Source organism: Thalassophryne amazonica, chromosome 6, assembly GCF_902500255.1.
Source record: "Thalassophryne amazonica chromosome 6, fThaAma1.1, whole genome shotgun sequence".
In the NCBI taxonomy this organism is placed as follows: domain Eukaryota; kingdom Metazoa; phylum Chordata; class Actinopteri; order Batrachoidiformes; family Batrachoididae; genus Thalassophryne; species Thalassophryne amazonica.
Genome location: NC_047108.1, coordinates 127,919,109 through 127,940,343, shown reverse-complemented (window position 1 = coordinate 127,940,343; position 21,235 = coordinate 127,919,109). Strand labels below are relative to the sequence as shown.

At 41.3% G+C, this 21,235-nt stretch overlaps 1 long non-coding RNA gene across 1 annotated transcript; it reads right to left on the bottom strand.

The window, feature by feature from the left end:
- Positions 1–271: 271 nt before the first annotated feature.
- On the bottom strand, positions 272–19,474 carry LOC117511742. Its single transcript, XR_004561065.1, has 3 exons — positions 19,393–19,474; positions 12,713–12,718; positions 272–282 (listed from the first exon to the last, which is right to left on the bottom strand). It is a non-coding gene; the product is annotated as an uncharacterized LOC117511742 (long non-coding RNA).
- Between the last annotated feature and the right edge of the window lie 1,761 nt (positions 19,475–21,235).

Genomic DNA, 21,235 nt, shown 5'->3' with positions numbered 1-21,235 from the left:
GGTGCAACAGCTCTCCAAGGTGTGATCACTCCTTTTTAGATGCAGACTAACGATCAGATCTGATTTGATGCAGGTGTTAGTTTTGGGGATGAAAATTTACAGGGTGATTCCATAATTTATTCCTCAGAACTGAGTGAGTCCATATTTTTTTTTCCCTCTGCTTGGTCTAAAAAAGTAACCGTTACTGACTGCCACAATTTTTTTTCCTGATTTCTTATAGTGTTTCTTAAAGCCAGAAAGTTGCCATTTGAAGTGACTTTAGTTTTGTGTCATGTCTGTGATCTGCTTTTTTCTACTAAATTAAACAACTGAATGAACATCCTCCGAGGCCGGTGATTCCATCATTATTGCCAGGGGTGTATGCCCATCGGGTATTGTGAAGACTTTGTGTTCGTTCGTCTGTTGTCTGTCTGTCTGTCTGTCTGTGCTCAGTAGTATAAGTCCAGTCCTCTTACTGCCAGAGTCTTCAGATTCACAGGGAACAATGTTGGGACACAGACCTTAGACAAGTTCAAACATGGCTAACTTTGACCTATTTAAAGTGATATTTTAAGAGGTTAAAAAGTCATATTCATTACAATATGTTCCTTTTCTTGAGTGGCAGGTGCAACAGCCAATCAGAGTAGAGCGGCACCGTGATGTCAGTGGCAGGTCTCTCTAAAAACGCATCATTTATGTGTTTATATGACATGTTTCTTATATATTCTGTAAAAGCTAGCAAGAAATAAAGAATTCTAAAACTGAAAAGACTGTTTTTAGAACCTAATAACACCTGTGAATTTATTTACAAGACATTTAATGGACGTTAGCATGGTGACGTCATAGGCTGGTAGCTAGCTGCAAACTCCGTTTTGTCATATATTGTGTAAAAGCGAGCAAGAAATAAACACTTCTAAAACTGAAAACCCCTTTTTGTAACCTGATAACACCTTGAGTGATTTAAATGACATTTTGCAGCAAGCAGTTAGCTTCTGCTAACTCAAAGCTAACTTCGCTCTTGTCAAAAGCTCATAACACATAAATATTGTTTATGATTGATTGATTGATTGAGGGGCTTTATTGAACATGTACAAATTGACAAGACAGTGGGATCTTAATAATTCATGTAAATAACAATAAATTTATAATTTTCTACATTATATATGCACTTTGCACTGGGATAAAGAAGACAATGCTCATATGGTTGAGGGTATTTTTTTGCATTGCATTACGTTATATTTATAACTAGGGATGCTACACCAAAATATTGTAAGAAAGCTTTACTTTAAGAACCTTCAGTTACAGTTGCTGCTTGTTTGCATGGAGGTTTAATACATTTTTTGATGTAAAATTATGTCAATGCAGATTTGTCAGATTCAACATTACAAGACAGGGTGCAAAATTTTCAGAAATTAAAAAAGAGAGAGAGAGAGAGAGAGAGAGAGAAATTCTCAAATAGCACAGCGACACCACACCAATATTTCAAAGTATTAAGTCTTACAGAGGCCCAGTGGTGCTGGTACTTATACCCAGATACCAAATCCTATTTTTGAGGAGATTAGAAGCTTAAATACAATCACATCAACAACACAAATACCATAATTGTCAGCACTATCTGCCAAATAAATCCTTATGTATTGAGGGTGTTTCTTATGCTTGTCATCCGTGTGAAAGCCACATTTAATATTCAACGACCTCAGACTCATTCTTTATTGTCTCTTGGCTGCACTATTACTGCTACATTTGTGACCTTCTGTAGAGCCGGCGCAGAAATGTACTGACAGGGGGTGACAGACTAAATGAGCTTAGTTTCATTCCACAGACGAAAATACAATAGTCACCACAGCAACTGAAACCAGAGGCGCACACAGCCTTTAGAAATTAAAATCAATTGGGATACATGCGATGAGCAAAAACAGGAGCGTGACGTGTGACAGTCACGAATGTTTAAGGTATTTCACTGAATTCATCGTGTTTGCTTCAGGTGTGGATGTTGGCTTGAAATAAATATTTTAATGAAATTATTTCCTGGCAGCATTCATCATACACATGGTTTGAATTACAGCAGGTACTGGGGGGCGTCGTGGAGGTGGTGGGTGGTCTGAGCCACTGAACTAAATATAACTGAATAGACACTCTCTGTTCAATAGTACAGAGAATGACATGCACAGACCGCCATCATGACCAAGTGCTGAACAGTGAATGTAAAAACAACACACGTGCATGGCAATGGGACCCACATAACCATAAACAAAAAAAGACTGCTTATTTTATTACTATCTATTCATCAGATTTCCTTATAATATGTCTCTGTAATGCTAAAATAATCTTTAAATAATCAGAAATATTATTTTACTGAAGTGAAATGTCCGAACGATGAAAAATTCAAAGTAGATCAGACAGTGATGATGACAATGAACAGCAAAAAAAAATTAGAATGCAATGCTAAAGTATGAGCATGTGATCAATGAAAGTGTCTTGAAAGAATCTGACCTTTTGACCCCTTATAATAGGTCAAGATTAGCCATCTTTGAACTTGTTTGTGTCCCAAGAATGCTCCTTGTGAATTTGAAGACTCTGGCAATAACAGGAATGAAGTTATGCTGAGTAAAGACAGATGGACAGACAGACACACAGACAGATGTATGGACGGATGCAAAATCTTCGCAATACCCGATGGCAAAATTTTGGCCTTGGTTAAAAAAAAAAAAAAGAAAAGAAAAATCTTTCCAATTATTTATATTAATAATATTATTAATATTATTAATAATTACATTATTAATAATATTTATGAACATTTATTTATCTTCCTGAGCTGTACTGCTTCCAGAGCTGCCCATTTAGATGATAAATTTGTTTTAGCCAATCAATCAATCAATCAATCAATTTTTTTTATATAGCGCCAAATCACAACAAACAGTTGCCCCAAGGCGCTTTATATTGTAAGGCAAGGCCATACAATAATTATGTAAAACCCCAACGGTCAAAACGACCCCCTGTGAGCAAGCACTTGGCTACAGTGGGAAGGAAAAACTCCCTTTTAACAGGAAGAAACCTCCAGCAGAACCAGGCTCAGGGAGGGGCAGTCTTCTGCTGGGACTGGTTGGGGCTGAGGGAGAGAACAGGAAAAAGACATGCTGTGGAGGGGAGCAGAGATCGATCACTAATGATTAAATGCAGAGTGGTGCATACAGAGCAAAAAGAAAAGAAACAGTGCATCATGGGAACCCCCCAGCAGTCTACGTCTATAGCAGCATAACTAAGGGATGGTTCAGGGTCACCTGATCCAGCCCTAACTATAAGCTTTAGCAAAAAGGAAAGTTTTAAGCCTAATCTTAAAAGTAGAGAGGGTGTCTGTCTCCCTGATCTGAATTGGGAGCTGGTTCCACAGGAGAGGAGCCTGAAAGCTGAAGGCTCTGCCTCCCATTCTACTCTTACAAACCCTAGGAACTACAAGTAAGCCTGCAGTCTGAGAGCGAAGCGCTCTATTGGGGTAATATGGTACTACGAGGTCCCTAAGATAAGATGGGACCTGATTATTCAAAACCTTATAAGTAAGAAGAAGAATTTTAAATTCTATTCTAGAATTAACAGGAAGCCAATGAAGAGAGGCCAATATGGGTGAGATATGCTCTCTCCTTCTAGTCCCCGTCAGTACTCTAGCTGCAGCATTTTGAATTAACTGAAGGCTTTTTAGGGAACTTTTAGGACAACCTGATAATAATGAATTACAATAGTCCAGCCTAGAGGAAATAAATGCATGAATTAGTTTTTCAGCATCACTCTGAGACAAGACCTTTCTGATTTTAGAGATATTGCGTAAATGCAAAAAAGCAGTCCTACATATTTGTTTAATATGCACTTTGAATGACATATCCTGATCAAAAATGACTCCAAGATTTCTCACAGTATTACTAGAGGTCAGGGTAATGCCATCCAGAGTAAGGATCTGGTTAGACACCATGTTTCTAAGATTTGTGGGGCCAAGTACAATAACTTCAGTTTTATCTGAGTTTAAAAGCAGGAAATTAGAGGTCATCCATGTCTTTATGTCTGTAAGACAATCCTGCAGTTTAGCTAATTGGTGTGTGTCCTCTGGCTTCATGGATAGATAAAGCTGGGTATCATCTGCGTAACAATGAAAATTTAAGCAATACCGTCTAATAATACTGCCTAAGGGAAGCATGTATAAAGTGAATAAAATTGGTCCTAGCACAGAACCTTGTGGAACTCCATAATTAACTTTAGTCTGTGAAGAAGATTCCCCATTTACATGAACAAATTGTAATCTATTAGACAAATATGATTCAAACCACCGCAGCGCAGTGCCTTTAATACCTATGGCATGCTCTAATCTCTGTAATAAAATTTTATGGTCAACAGTATCAAAAGCAGCACTGAGATCTAACAGAACAAGCACAGAGATGAGTCCACTGTCCGAGGCCATAAGAAGATCATTTGTAACCTTCACTAATGCTGTTTCTGTACTATGATGAATTCTAAAACCTGACTGAAACTCTTCAAATAGACCATTCCTCTGCAGATGATCAGTTAGCTGTTTTACAACTACCCTTTCAAGAATTTTTGAGAGAAAAGGAAGGTTGGAGATTGGCCTATAATTAGCTAAGATAGCTGGGTCAAGTGATGGCTTTTTAAGTAATGGTTTAATTACTGCCACCTTAAAAGCCTGTGGTACATAGCCAACTAACAAAGATAGATTGATCATATTTAAGATCGAAGCATTAAATAATGGTAGGGCTTCCTTGAGCAGCCTGGTAGGAATGGGGTCTAATAAACATGTTGATGGTTTGGATGAAGTAACTAATGAGAATAACTCAGACAGAACAATCGGAGAGAAAGAGTCTAACCAAATACCGGCATCACTGAAAGCAGCCAAAGATAACGATACGTCTTTGGGATGGTTATGAGTAATTTTTTCTCTAATAGTTAAAATTTTGTTAGCAAAGAAAGTCATGAAGTCATTACTAGTTAAAGTTAATGGAATACTCAGCTCAATAGAGCTCTGACTCTTTGTCAGCCTGGCTACAGTGCTGAAAAGAAACCTGGGGTTGTTCTTATTTTTCTTCAATTAGTGATGAGTAGAAAGATGTCCTAGCTTTACGAAGGGCTTTTTTATAGAGCAACAGACTCTTTTTCCAGGCTAAGTGAAGATCTTCTAAATTAGTGAGACGCCATTTCCTCTCCAACTTACGGGTTATCTGCTTTAAGCTACGAGTTTGTGAGTTATACCACGGAGTCAGACACTTCTGATTTAAAGCTCTCTTTTTCAGAGGAGCTACAGCATCCAAAGTTGTCTTCAATGAGGATGTAAAACTATTGACGAGATACTCTATCTCCCTTACAGAGTTTAGGTAGCTACTCTGCACTGTGTTGGTATATGGCATTAGAGAACATAAAGAAGGAATCATATCCTTAAACCTAGTTACAGCGCTTTCCTGAAAGACTTCTAGTGTAATGAAACTTATTCCCCACTGCTGGGTAGTCCATCAGAGTAAATGTAAATGTTATTAAGAAATGATCAGACAGAAGGGAGTTATCAGGGAATACTGTTAAGTCTTCTATTTCCATACCATAAGTCAGAACAAGATCTAAGATATGATTAAAGTGGTGGGTGGACTCATTTACTTTTTGAGCAAAGCCAATAGAGTCTAATAATAGATTAAATGCAGTGTTGAGGCTGTCATTCTCAGCATCTGTGTGGATGTTAAAATCGCCCACTATAATTATCTTATCTGAGCTAAGCACTAAGTCAGACAAAAGGTCTGAAAATTCACAGAGAAACTCACAGTAACGACCAGGTGGACGATAGATAATAACAAATAAAACTGGTTTTGGGACTTCCAATTTGGATGGACAAGACTAAGAGACAAGCTTTCAAATGAATTAAAGCTCTGTCTGGGTTTTGGATTAATTAATAACGCTGGAATGGAAGATTGCTGCTAATCCTCCACCCCGGCCCGTGCTACGAGCATTCTGACAGTTAGTGTGACTCGGGGGTGTTGACTCATTTAAACTAACATATTCATCCTGCTGTAACAGGTTTCTGTTAGGCAGAATAAATCAATATGTTGATCAATTATTATATCATTTACCAACAGGGACAACAGATTTCTCACTGCTGCTCCGGGTGAAATGCTTCTCTGACCCTACACATTAGCTACCAATGATGGCAGCAGGCAGTTGGCTTTGTCGCTTGATGGGTGTTCTTGGGGTGTGCTGGTGTGACGGAAGCAAGCCGGAGCGCTGTGCATATGTAGTGAGAAAACCTCACACCCCAACGCCAAAAGACGCTCTGGCAACAGACCATGGGTTTTAGCCTTGTGGTTAGAGTGCCTGCCTCCTGTCCAGGAGAGTGTCAGTTTGCGCCGTGAGGGGGGGAAACACAACACAGAGTTTGAACCCACTACATCTGTGTAAGATGTCTAGTAAAACACTTCAGAGGTGTTGTGTGGTTCCAAAAACACCATTTTTTTTATTTCAAAGTGTTTATTTCTCACTTACATTTAGAAACAGGTTTATACAGAAACACAGCTGTTTTGGCGCATATTCCATCATCCTAGATTATTTTGTTCCAGCGAACTACCAGATAATGTGTCTAATCACTTTGACTAGCAGTTACCATGTCGTGTCACCCATTATTTGCATAAAATAGACTTCGGGTCTATTTTAGCCTCACCTAGCTGGCAGTAGAGCATCTGTTGTCTGTTGATGAGGCACGCCCATTCTAATTGAAAATGAATGGCAAGTTGTGACTTTGCTTCTGTCTCTTGTAGCTAATGTGACCATAGCTTGAGAGCTTCTGCTGTTGAAAAAAGAAAAAATGGGGTGCAGGCCTCCAACCCTGTGCATCAGCATGGATTCTTCCCAAAATGTCCTGTATTTGTTCTGTAATTTGTGTCTGTATCATGGCCCAAACAGAGGGTCGTCCCTTTGGTCTGGTCTGCTTGAGGTTTCTTCTTCAGATCATCAGAGGGAGTTATTCCTTACCACTCTCGCCTGTGGCTTGTTGTTTGTGCTGGTAAGGTTAGACCTTACTTGTGTGAAGGCGCCTTGAGGCAACTTTGTTGTGATTTGGCTCTATATAAATTTAATAAATTGAAATTAATTGAATTGTGTTTGATTTCTCATATTTTTTGACCATCAGATTTTGAATGTGCTCCCTTGGCCTTGTTCTGTGGCATGCTGTGGCTTCCAAGCTGGCTTGCAGCTACATCAGCAGTATAGATCATAAATGGTAAATGGTAAATGGACTGCATTTACAAGTATATAGCGCTTTTCATCTGAATCAGACGCTCAAAGCGCTTTACAATTATGCCTCACCATCCACCCCAATGTCAGGGTGCTGCATAAAAAGGTGCTCACTACACACCGGGAGCAATAGGGGATTAAAGGCCCTTGCCCAAGGGCCCTTAGTGATTTTCCAGTCAGGTGGGGATTTGAACCAATGATCTTCTGGACTCAAGCCCAACACTTTAGCCACTAGACCATCACCTCCCCTATATCTCATCACCTCATCATAGCGTTGTTTTAAAACAATTTGAGGAAACACCTTTAAGTTAGACTATATTATTTAAAATATGACATTTTGCAAATATTGTATACTCATGGACCACTAGGAGTTGCTCACAGACAACCAGAGGTCCGCAGACCACTCTTTGAGAATAGCTGCTTTGGAGCCACACTGTTGGCTTGGTGTGATGATATCTGTGGTCTGTCTGTGTCAGTGTGCACGTGGCAGGTGCACGTATACACAACAGTTTGTCTGGAATCTGTTGAATTCTACGTTTTTTGTGTTTATGCCATTTTTGCTTAGTTGGTTGTTATATGAGTAACTGTGACTGGCTTTTTTGAGTTTCACTTGGTTCTTTGGTAATGACACTGGTTTTGTATTATATCTGTTGTCTATTTGTGATGTTTTAATTTCAGGAGGACAGCTCTGCAAGCCGGGGTTAAAAATGCACAGCTGCCACCAGATTGTTCTAATTGCTGGCAATAGTTTAGGTGAATAAATCAAACCATCACAAAGCCATTTTAAGCATAAAACTTAAGTGCTACGAGAACACACCAGCAATTTAAAACGAACACACACTGTGAACATGGTCAGCAATAAAATACAATATATTTGTGCCAGAAAATGGGTGCAGTAAACAGTGCATCTGTGCTGTTACACCGATGTTCTTCCTGCCCTTTCCTACCTGACATATATATATATTTGTGTAACTTTGGCTTCCCAGAGCCTGAAATCACCGAGGCAGAATGATATAATGTTTGGCTGCAGAGCAGAAGCGTGAGATTTGTTTCTGTGTAGATAAACACAGCCTTGACTGTTGTCTCAGCAATTGAGAACTCTTTCATTTCAGTTCCAATGTGTGCAAAGCAAAGAAAATAATCACACACAGAGCACACAGGTTCACAAACTACAGCTATCACTTTCATCATGCATCTATCCTGAGCTGCACACTAAATAGTATTATAACCTTTAGCTTGTTGCTTGGAAGTGCCTGTTGCAAGCCTTGTAATGCAACTGTACTTAACAAAAAAGCGCACTTTCATTGTTGCTCCCAATTTTTTTTGTATGAGTTGAAATAAAAGAGCGAGAGTTTTAGGTAGAGAAAAGGTTATTTAATCAATCTTCTTCACAGATTTGTTGGGAAAGTTCACTGGTGTCACACTTTGCTGTATCCAAGATACCTTAGAACTGCTTTGAGTCTTGGATGACAACCATCCAGGCAGACAACTGATCCATCCCCAGTTCGCACCATCGCTCAACAATAGCCATGTGTCTGCTACAGCCAGGTGATCCCTTGGTGTTCTTCAACCACCGGGATCCTCAACACTCAGGCACCTATGTGCTGGGCCGTGCATATAGAAACGTGCCACATGGCCAAATTGTCGGCACTGAGGGTCCCTCAAACTGCAAGTGATACTTTTCATCTTAGTTTTAGTTTTTGACACAGTCATTCCAGTTAAACCCAAAGATTCTTCAAAGTGACATGGTACCAAAGACATCTAGTTGTCGCCTTGAGTTAGTTTGAGGCGGCTTATGGTAATGAAGTGAGCATCAGTCTACAGGGGAACAGGTGGACATCGTTGTGATCAGTGTGCCAGTTGCAAGCACCCTCATAAATTGTGGGGGTGTGTGGGGTGTCAGGGAGGGGTACTACCTCTGATGGGGGGGTGGGCAGTCATGTTTTTCCCATCCTCATCTGGCAGCATGGTAGCTTAGTGGTTAGAAGATCATGGGTTCGAGTCCCACCTGTGGCCTTTCTGTGTGGAGTTTGCATGTTCTCCCTGTGTTTGCGTGGGTTTCCTCCGGGTGCTCTGGTTTCCTCCCACATGTAAAGAAGTGCAGTTCAGGTGAATTGGAAAAGTTATAATTGCCCAGGTCTCCCCTTGCAGAACGAGAATCCGATCTCAACCGGGCTAACCTGGTTAAATAAACTTAAAATTAAATTAATCAAACTCTCACCTGTGGCTCACCGACTGGCTTCTAAACATCTGTGATATAGGTTGTCTACCCATGCATGTGACGACTGGTCCTGGTGACTACACAGAAAAGACAATCACTGATGGACTCAATTACCAAAGAAGCTGCCGCACGATGAGCTAATCGAAGCCAAATGCTACCAAGGAGGTCAGCGTAAGCGGTATAAGGACACCCTAAAGGCCAACCACCTTAAATCCTGGGAGGATGCAGCACAAAACCACACTCAGCAAAGCACAGCAGGGTTTCAGCCTCAGAAATAGGTAAGAGTAAGGGATTCTCTTCTCCACAGTGCAACAGACACTTCAGCTCAAGGATTGGTGTCTTCAGCTGACTTCACATTGCCAACCTCAAATGAGTGATGATGGGAGTCATGATCATCTTCACCTGTTTAGGACCGGCATCAGCCTTCATCACCCATAAACTGTGAGACCTGTTGCATTGTGTTGTGTGATAAAACTGCACATTTTGAATGGACTTTTATTGTGGCCAGTCCAAGGCACATCTGTGCAATATTCACACTGTGTAATCAGCATCTTGTTCTGCCACACCTGTCAGGTGCATTAAGCTGAATTGCACACATGAATTTTAATAAATCTGTGAATGAAATTTGTGGGAATTTAGAGTTTTTGGTTACATAGAATAAATCTTACATCCATGACTTCAATTTGCCAAAAATGGAAGTGAAAGCAAAGGTGCTGTCTTTATATTTACACAAAATCAAGTCCTTGATTAATGTTTATTACTGCTCTTATGGGGTTTCAGACATTTTAACTTCTGTTTATTGTTACTCCTCAGGCATACGAATATCTTCTTACACTGTATAATTGTGTATTGTTGTAACAATAACAAAATAGAATAGAGCCTTTATTGTACATATATACCACAAAATTTGTCCTGTGCATTTAAATTGTCCTAATTACAGTTAGACACAATCCAACCACTAGGAGCAGCGGGCAGCCACAGATCAGTGCCTGGGCATCACCTCCAGATTTAGAGACGCTGCCTTGGTCAGGGGCACAGAAAGGAGCAGACCCTAAATAAGCATGTTTTTGACTACAAGAGGAAACCGGAGTGCCCGGAGGAAGCCCACACAGACAGGGAGAACATGCAAACTCCACATGAAAAGAGCAGGAAGCGATCCCACAACCCTCTTGCTGTGAGGCATCAGTGCTAACCACTAAGCCACTATGCCTGCCATCCATAAAGATACTTTATTCCAGTGATTCCCAAAACTTTTCCTTCAGCTCCCCCAAGCCCCCCACCCCTGCCCCCCACATCTACCCAAGAAAGGCTGAGCTTCCCCCAGGCCCTAAAGAATAAAATTAATCATTCCTATTTTGTATAAATACAGTATATAAAAGAAATATTTCACTCTAACCCCCTGTACCTGGAATCTGCTGGAGCCACTTTTCCAATTTCAATCAATCAATCAATCAATTTAATTTATTATAGCGCCAAATAACAACAAACAGTTGCCCCAAGGCGCTTTATATTGTAAGGCAAGGCCATACAATAATTACAGAAAAACCCCAACGGTCAAAACGACCCCCCTGTGAGCAAGCACTTGGCGACAGTGGGAAGGAAAAACTCCCTTTTAACAGGAAGAAACCTCCAGCAGAACCAGGCTCAGGGAGGGGCAGTCTTCTGCTGGGACTGGTTGGGGCTGAGGGAGAGAACCAGGAAAAAGACATGCTGTGGAGGGAGCAGAGATCACTCACTAATGATTAAATGCAGAGTGGTGCATACAGAGCAAAAGAGAAGAAACAGTGCATCATGGGAACCCCCCAGCAGTCTACGTCTATAGCAGCATAACTAAGGGATGGTTCAGGGTCATCTGATCCAGCCCTAACTATAAGCTTTAGCAAAAAGGAAAGTTTTAAGCCTAATCTTAAAAGTAGAGAGGGTGTCTGTCTCCCTGATCTGAATTGGGAGCTGGTTCCACAGGAGAGGAGCCTGAAAGCTGAAGGCTCTGCCTCCCATTCTACTCTTACAAACCCTAGGAACTACAAGTAAGCCTGCAGTCTGAGAGCGAAGCGCTCTATTGGGGTGATATGGTACTACGAGGTCCCTAAGATAAGATGGGACCTGATTATTCAAAACCTTATAAGTAAGAAGAAGAATTTTAAATTCTATTCTAGAATTAACAGGACGCCAATGAAGAGAGGCCAATATGGGTGAGATATGCTCTCTCCTTCTAGTCCCCGTCAGTACTCTAGCTGCAGCATTTTGAATTAACTGAAGGCTTTTTAGGGAACTTTTAGGACAACCTGATAATAATGAATTACAATAGTCCAGCCTAGAGGAAATAAATGCATGAATTAGTTTTTCAGCATCACTCTGAGACAAGACCTTTCTGATTTTAGAGATATTGCGTAAATGCAAAAAAGCAGTCCTACATATTTGTTTAATATGCGCTTTGAATGACATATCCTGATCAAAAATGACTCCAAGATTTCTCACAGTATTACTAGAGGTCAGGGTAATGCCATCCAGAGTAAGGATCTGGTTAGACACCATGTTTCTAAGATTTGTGGGGCCAAGTACAATAACTTCAGTTTTATCTGAGTTTAAAAGCAGGAAATTAGAGGTCATCCATGTCTTTATGTCTGTAAGACAATCCTGCAGGTTAGCTAATTGGTGTGTGTCCTCTGGCTTCATGGATAGATAAAGCTGGGTATCATCTGCGTAACAATGAAAATTTAAGCAATACCGTCTAATAATACTGCCTAAGGGAAGCATGTATAAAGTGAATAAAATTGGTCCTAGCACAGAACCTTGTGGAACTCCATAATTAACTTTAGTCTGTGAAGAAGATTCCCCATTTACATGAACAAATTGTAATCTATTAGACAAATATGATTCAAACCACCGCAGCGCAGTGCCTTTAATACCTATGGCATGCTCTAATCTCTGTAATGAAATTTTATGGTCAACAGTATCAAAAGCAGCACTGAGGTCTAACAGAACAAGCACAGAGATGAGTCCACTGTCCGAGGCCATAAGAAGATCATTTGTAACCTTCACTAATGCTGTTTCTGTACTATGATGAATTCTAAAACCTGACTGAAACTCTTCAAATAGACCATTCCTCTGCAGATGATCAGTTAGCTGTTTTACAATTACCCTTTCAAGAATTTTTGAGAGAAAAGGAAGGTTGGAGATTGGCCTATAATTAGCTAAGATAGCTGGGTCAAGTGATGGCTTTTTAAGTAATGGTTTAATTACTGCCACCTTAAAAGCCTGTGGTACATAGCCAACTAACAAAGATAGATTGATCATATTTAAGATCGAAGCATTAAATAATGGTAGGGCTTCCTTGAGCAGCCTGGTAGGAATGGGGTCTAATAAACATGTTGATGGTTTGGATGAAGTAACTAATGAAAATAACTCAGACAGAACAATCGGAGAGAAAGAGTCTAACCAAATACCGGCATCACTGAAAGCAGCCAAAGATAACGATACGTCTTTGGGATGGTTATGAGTAATTTTTTCTCTAATTTTTAAAATTTTGTTAGCAAAGAAAGTCATGAAGTCATTACTAGTTAAAGTTAATGGAATACCCAGCTCAATAGAGCTCTGACTCTTTGTCAGCCTGGCTACAGTGCTGAAAAGAAACCTGGGGTTGTTCTTATTTTCTTCAATTAGTGATGAGTAGAAAGATGTCCTAGCTTTACGGAGGGCTTTTTTATAGAGCAACAGACTCTTTTTCCAGGCTAAGTGAAGATCTTCTAAATTAGTGAGACGCCATTTCCTCTCCAACTTACGGGTTATCTGCTTTAAGCTACGAGTTTGTGAGTTATACCACGGAGTCAGGCACTTCTGATTTAAAGCTCTCTTTTTTAGAGGAGCTACAGCATCCAAAGTTGTCTTCAATGAGGATGTAAAACTATTGACGAGATACTCTATCTCACTTACAGAGTTTAGGTAGCTACTCTGCACTGTGTTGGTATATGGCATTAGAGAACATAAAGAAGGAATCATATCCTTAAACCTAGTTACAGCGCTTTCTGAAAGACTTCTAGTGTAATGAAACTTATTCCCCACTGCTGGGTAGTCCATCAGAGTAAATGTAAATGTTATTAAGAAATGATCAGACAGAAGGGACTTTTCAGGGAATACTGTTAAGTCTTCTATTTCCATACCATAAGTCAGAACAAGATCTAAGATATGATTAAAGTGGTGGGTGGACTCATTTACTTTTTGAGCAAAGCCAATAGAGTCTAATAATAGATTAAATGCAGTGTTGAGGCTGTCATTCTCAGCATCTGTGTGGATATTAAAATCGCCCACTATATTTATCTTATCTGAGCTAAGCACTAAGTCAGACAAAAGGTCTGAAAATTCACAGAGAAACTCACAGTAACGACCAGGTGGACGATAGATAATAACAAATAAAACTGGTTTTTGGGACTTCCAATTTGGATGGACAAGACTAAGAGTCAAGCTTTCAAATGAATTAAAGCTCTGTCTGGGTTTTTGATTAATTAATAAGCTGGAATGGAAGATTGCTGCTAATCCTCCGCCTCGGCCCATGTTATGAGCATTCTGACAGTTAGTGTGACTCGGGGGTGTTGACTCATTTAAACTAACATATTCATCCTGCTGTAACCAGGTTTCTGTAAGGCAGAATAAATCAATATGTTGATCAATTATTATATCATTTACCAACAGGGACTTAGAAGAGAGAGACCTAATGTTTAATACACCACATTTAACTGTTTTAGTCTGTGGTGCAGTTGAGGGTGCTATATTATTTTTTCTTTTTGAATTTTTATGCTTAAATAGATTTTTGCTGGTTATTGGTAGTCTAGGAGCAGGCACCGTCTCTACGGGGATGGGGTAATGAGGGGATGGCAGGGGGAGAGAAGCTGCAGAGAGGTGTGTAAGACTACAACTCTGCTTCCTGGTCCCAACCCTGGATAGTCACGGTTTGGAGGATTTAAGAAAATTGGCCAGATTTCTAGAAATGAGAGCTGCTCCATCCAAAGTGGGATGGATGCCGTCTCTCCTAACAAGACCAGATTTTCCCCAGAAGCTTTGCCAATTATCTATGAAGCCCACCTCATTTTTTGGACACCACTCAGACAGCCAGCAATTCAAGGAGAACATGCGGCTAAACATGTCACTCCCGGTCCGATTGGGGAGGGGCCCAGAGAAAACTACAGAGTCCGACATTGTTTTTGCAAAGTTACACACCGATTTAATGTTAATTTTAGTGACCTCCGATTGGCGTAACCGGGTGTCATTACTGCCGACGTGAATTACAATCTTACCAAATTTACGCTTAGCCTTAGCCAGCACTTTCAAATTTCCTTCAATGTCGCCTGCTCTGGCCCCCGGAAGACAACTGACTATGGTTGCTGGTGTCGCTAACTTCACATTTCGCAAAACAGAGTCGCCAATAACCAGAGTTTGATCCTCGGCGGGTGTGTCGTCGAGTGGGGAAAAACGGTTAGAGATGTGAACGGGTTGGCGGTGTACACGGTGCTTCTGTTTAGGGCTACGCTTCCTCCTCACAGTCACCCAGTCAGCCTGCTTTCCCGGCTGCTGGGGATCTGCCAGGGGGTAACTAACGGCGGCTAAGCTACCTTGGTCCGCATCGACTACAGGGGCCTGGCTAGCTGTAGAATTTTCCACGGTGCGGAGCCGAGTCTCCAATTCGCCCAGCCTGGCCTCCAAAGCTACGAATAAGCTACACTTATTACAAGTACCGTTACTGCTAAAGGAGGCCAAGGAATAACTAAACATTTCACACCCAGAGCAGAAAAGTGCGGGAGAGACAGGAGAAGCCGCCATGCTAAATCGGCTAAGAGCTAGTAGCTACGCTAAGCTAGCGGATTCCTAAAAACACGCAAAGTGAATAATGTGTAAATAATTTAGAGGTGATTCAGCAGAAGGAGTGCTTTAGTTAAGGCACGTAAAGATTACACTGGGAAACAAATCGTAATCTAGATAACTACAAAAATTATAAACTCAACACTTTTGGTTTTGCTCCCATTTTGTATGAGATGAACCCAAAGATCTAAAACTTTTTCCACATACACAATATCACCATTTCCCTCAAATATTGTTCACAAACCAGTCTAAATCTGTGATAGTGAGCACTTCTCCTTTGCTGAGATAATCCATCCCACCTCACAGGTGTGCCATATCAAGATGCTGATTAGACACCATGATTAGTGCACAGGTGTGCCTTAGACTGCCCACAATAAAAGGCCACTCTGAAAGGTGCAGTTTTATCACACAGCACAATGCCACAGATGTCGCAAGATTTGAGGGAGCGTGCAGTTGGCATGCTGACAGCAGGAATGTCAACCAGAGCTGTTGCTCGTGTATTGAATGTTCATTTCTCTACGATAAGCCGTCTCCAAAGTCGTTTCAGAGAATTTGGCAGTACATCCAACCAGCCTCACAAACGCAGACCACGTGTAACCACACCAGCCCAGGACCTCCACATCCAGCATGTTCACCTCCAAGATCGTCTGAGACCAGCCACTCGGACAGCTGCTGAAACAATCGGTTTGCATAACCAAAGAATTTCTGCACAAACTGTCAGAAACCATCTCAGGGAAGCTCATCTGCATGCTCGTCGTCCTCATCGGGGTCTCGACCTGACTCCAGTTCGTCGTCGTAACCGACTTGAGTGTGCAAATGCTCACATTCGCTGGCGTTTGGCACGTTGGAGAGGTGTTCTCTTCACGGATGATGCGAAGGAGATGTGTTGCACTGCATGAGGCAAATGGTGGTCACACCAGATACTGACTGGTATCCCCCCCCAATAATACAAAACTGCACCTTTCACAGTGGCCTTTTATTGTGGACAGTCTAAGGCACACCTGTGCACTAATCATGGTGTCTAATCAGCATCTTGATATGGCACACCTGTGAGGTGGGATGGATTATCTCGGCAAAGGAGAAGTGCTCACTATCACAGATTTCGACTGGTTTGTGGACAATATTTGAGGGAAATGGTGATATTGTGTATGTGGAAAAAGTTTTAGATCTTTGAGTTCATCTCATACAAAATGGGAGCAAAACCAAAAGTGTTGCGTTTATATTTTTGTTGAGTATAGATCAATCTAACTGCGCAGATTAAACAGCTAACAGATACAGAAAAACACCGCTGTGCTCCGGAACAGGAAGTGATACAATACCGCAGTGAGAACCAACCACCAGTAGAGGCAAGCCAAATGAAATCTGTATGTACATTGACTTATGTTGTGATGCCTTTGCTGATCACATTTCATGCTGGTTTACTTTTCTTTTCTTCGTGTGTGATGAGCGTTGACACCATATTTGTTCACATGATTCCCTTTGATCATTTGGGTGTAGAGAGTCAGACTCAGAGAGTCAGAGTCAGACGTGCTGCTGTGGCGCTCTGATCACTCCCCCATCTTTAATTATGAAATAATGCTGAATTTATGTGGACATGATTGTTGTACAAAGTTTCAGATATCTCTCGTTAAGATAGATGATGATTGGAGTGCATTTTTAAAAAGAAATGAGGCAATAATCATTGAATTGCTGCTGACAGTCAGAAATGACACATGCACAGTGAAGGCAGGGGGACTGATTTTTAGGGGGGACCATCGAGTCGGTGACAACGGAACCACTCCAAGCATGTAGGAGGATGGAACCCCGACAGACTCTATTTACATGTATCTGTTGGTTTGTTGATGTGCTGAATGCTTGGTTTATGCATTGGTTGGTTGGTTGGTTGGGTGGTTGGTTGGCAAAAAAGGAACTGGACACACCCCAAATCCACTTTTTTTTTTTTACGATGGGACCATATTTGTGACATCCTTGAGGACAGCAAATTTCTCAGAGAGGACTTTGACGTTACAGTGTGTAGGCTACTTTAGATTCATCTAGTGGTGAGGTTACAGATTGCATTATACCATTGCCAGTCACAGTTTTGTTTTCATTCACATTTTTACTTCTTTGGAAGCAGGAAACATGCTCCATGGCCTGTTCTTGTGATACGTAATATTTATTGAGTTTGTGGGTTCTCAAGTTTGTTATCCTGCGCTACCAGCCAGTAGACAGTGTAGAGGGAAGCAACTATTCATTCCTCTTTTCTTCAGTCTTCTGACCACGTTGTAAAATGCGAAATGCAGAGTAAATGTGTCCCTTTTGGGCTACTGTATCAACATGGCAGAGCAACATGGTGGCCTGTATGAAGGCACCCGCTCTGATGCTTCATTCTAAGCTTATGGAAAAACATGGTTTCACTGTTGCAGGATGCGCGAATGAACCATATTCCATTTATGCTAAGAAATACTACTAAATCCTACACACTGTATCTTTAAATGTGTTGAATTATTATGTAAAATAAAATGATTAATATTTGAAACCTCACAGGTTTCCACTGATCATGAATAATTCTTCTTGTTCAAAATGTAAGCATAGTTAACCACGTCCGGGGCGTCTGACTGTGTCACCCGGTGCTTTGTAACCCTCAGCCATCAGCACTAACGACAGACTGTGACAGTGTGATGAACGATCACCTCAGGAGCTCAACTAAACCAGCAGATGGGTACGTGAGCAGTGGGAAAGAAGTAACTGTTTATTCCTTATATGACAGAAGTGATATAATGATTAATGAAACCATAGGCACATTTTGCTGAAGTCTTCCAAAATGCTGTCTGGAACGTCTAAACAATATATTTTTCAGAAGGATGAATGGCTTCCAATCTTCTATTTAGTCACTCTGATGGCACCAGTAATGGCAACATAAGCTATCTCTTATTCTTTATATAAAGGCAGAGACAGGACATTCACTGCTAATGCAGAAAGAATGGAGGAGATTTTTGAAAATTCCACCTATATTACTTTTAGTATGTATTCAGTGGAAGCTGATGTGCTGGCAGAGGCAAAATCCACAGCCGGTGTCCCACTCATCACAGACACATGATTACTCTGGAGTGCAGATTATCGTGGCGGCTGTGAGCACCAGGCAAGCAGATAACCACACCTTCAGAAATTATTAATCACAATAAACCAACACCAAAGTGTTTTCCTCCGGTGAATACATTAGCAACACAAATAGCTGCCTTACATATAAAATAAAATATAAGATGCAACTGCAAGCACGGCACATCCGAGATTTATGACAGGGTACAAAAACGTGCACGCTTATGTGCTCCCAAATCACACATTGCAATTTATGTCAACCCAGTCCCACTACCCCACCACAAAAACACATATTTCAATCATCTGTACTGTGAGCTAGCAAATAATTGTGTTTTCCTCTCTAATTCACTGGGAAAGATCACTCAACAAGAAGAAAAATTACACCAACCAAGAATCAGTATTTACAGAAGTGTCTGAAAGTGTTTTTACTTCCCTCCATGCCACCACAGGAGTAGGTATTGTACAGTGCATCCAGGGGACATTCACAGCGCTTCACTTTTTCCACATTTTCTTACACTACAGCCTTATTCCAAAATGGTGTAAATTCATTTTTTTCCCTGAAAATTCTACTTACACACCTCAGTCTCACAGATTGTCGTGATTCAGCAGCACAAAATATACATTTTTCATTTTAGTGAACTGGTTCATCATATTGTCATGAAAAGTGCAAAATTTTCTTCACGGCAGCACAAATTTATTCTAATTCATTCTGTGATGGCTGCACGTAATTAAAAGTGCAGCGGGGGGGGGGTCAGGGGAGGTTAGGGTTGGGGGTAGGAGTAGGGTTAGTAATAGTGGGTTAAAAAAAATGCATTGAATCATTTTGTGACGTGAGACTGGCCTGACTTACATCACCCCATAATGGCAACATGTGCAGTCTGTACGCTAACATCAGCAATTACAACACTTTTCGATCCATCCATCCATTTTCTGTACCTGCTTACTCCAATTAAGGGTCACGGGGGGGTCTCAGCAGGTTATCTCAGCAGTACAACACTTTTCCACAAAGATAAAATGTGTCTGTTCACATCTGAAAACTGTCTTCTGCTGAAGAGTGCTGCATGCTGTTGATGTTATTATGGATGTATATTATATTTCCAGAGGAGATTTAAAGATGTCAGCAATCGATGAGACTTTGAATGCACCAACCTGCACACATATTCACTGACCACTGCACTTTGCTGCACATTTCAGTCATCTTAACCCAACTGCAATAAAATTGCCCGTCTCTCTCCCTCTCAAATAAATAAATAAACACACAATCTGCATGGAATTGGAATTTTAGTGCCTACCATGGCCTAGCTTAAAAGTAACTGGGCAGCCAAATCCACAGCCAGGCAGAAATGACTTATTTCAAGAGGCACTGATGAAATAATAAAGCCAATGTAAAATAAAGTGAGATGCATGTGTGTACTGTCTGGTACCGATCCTCGGTAGAGGGAGATGGATGAGGTGGCACCCGTGACTGCTTTGGCCACAATCCATCCTCTTTGCTCCACAACGCACTCCATCTACGAGGTCTGTTAGAAAACTATCCGACCTTTTTATTTTTTTCAAAAACCATATGGATTTGAATCACGTGTGATTGCATCAGCCAAGCTTGAACCTTCATGCGCATGCGTGAGTTTTTTCAGGTGGATTTCAGACGGCTGTCGGTTGCTTTTCAGTTGTGTGATTATCCGAGAAATTGAGCATGAGCTGGACATGCCCCAACATGTCCTGTGAGGCTTCATCACGGCGTTGCTTTGCGCTATGCGGCTCCACCGCGATGCACGGAACTCCGCTCCTCTTTCCATGACAAAAACTCCTGTAACAGTGGAATGTGCCGTTCATTTCTAAACTGGATGCTGTCTTGATCTGGTATGTCATCTGACTAGCACAGGAATTGTGAAAAGACATGGACATCAGCACTTTTTCGGCATATTGAGACAGACGTGTGGAGGAGTTCCGCGCGTCGTGTCCCGGATCAACAAAGCCTTCACGTTGGAAATGATCTGGTTGTTTCAGCGGGGTGTCAGCCTGTTGATCGGCGCTCGGACCGCGGCACGCTCTCAGACGCTGTGGGCCATCCTTAAAGCGGCAGTAACACTCCTTAATCTGTGTAATCCCCACAAAATCGTCCCTGAAAGCCATATTAATTTTCCGAACGGTGTCCACCTGGAGGTCTCTCACAGTTTCTGGAAAAAAATTGATGCAGCAAAGCTCCAAATCGTTCAGACATTTATTCGCAATAAAAAAATGACGAGAGGGGTGGACCAGTGCTCACACAAAGCCTGCTCACAGGCGAATGACGCAACCGACAGGCGTGAAAAAACTCACGCATGCGCATGAAGGTTCAAGCTTGGCTGATGCAATCACACGTGATTCAAATCCATATAGTTTTTGAAAAAAATAAAAAGGTCTGATACTTTTCTAACAGACCTCGTATTCTCAATTTGTATTGTTCACATGCACTTTGCTAAATATTACCACATGTCTGCACAAAGTACATACAGTCATTCACGTCATCAGCAGAGTCGTCAAGGGAGCCATCAGGAGAGGGACAGCTGCCCTGTCATTAGGAGGGTGCTAACTAGAGCACAATAGGTGCTAATTAAAGCAATTGTTTAATCACTACCTATAGCAGTCTGCCTCTTGGTAGGAGGGGTCTGGTTAGGTTTAAAACTCCAGCTTTTGTGGCTTCTGTTTGTTCTTTTCTACAAGGGTCAGACAGAAGTCAGACTACCAGAGCAAGAATTTTAGCTGAGGAAGCTTCTGTGATTTGAAGCGAAACGTCCTCGCGTCAAGCAACCCAGTCCAGTCGAAGATTCAAGCTTCTCTACTATACATCCGACT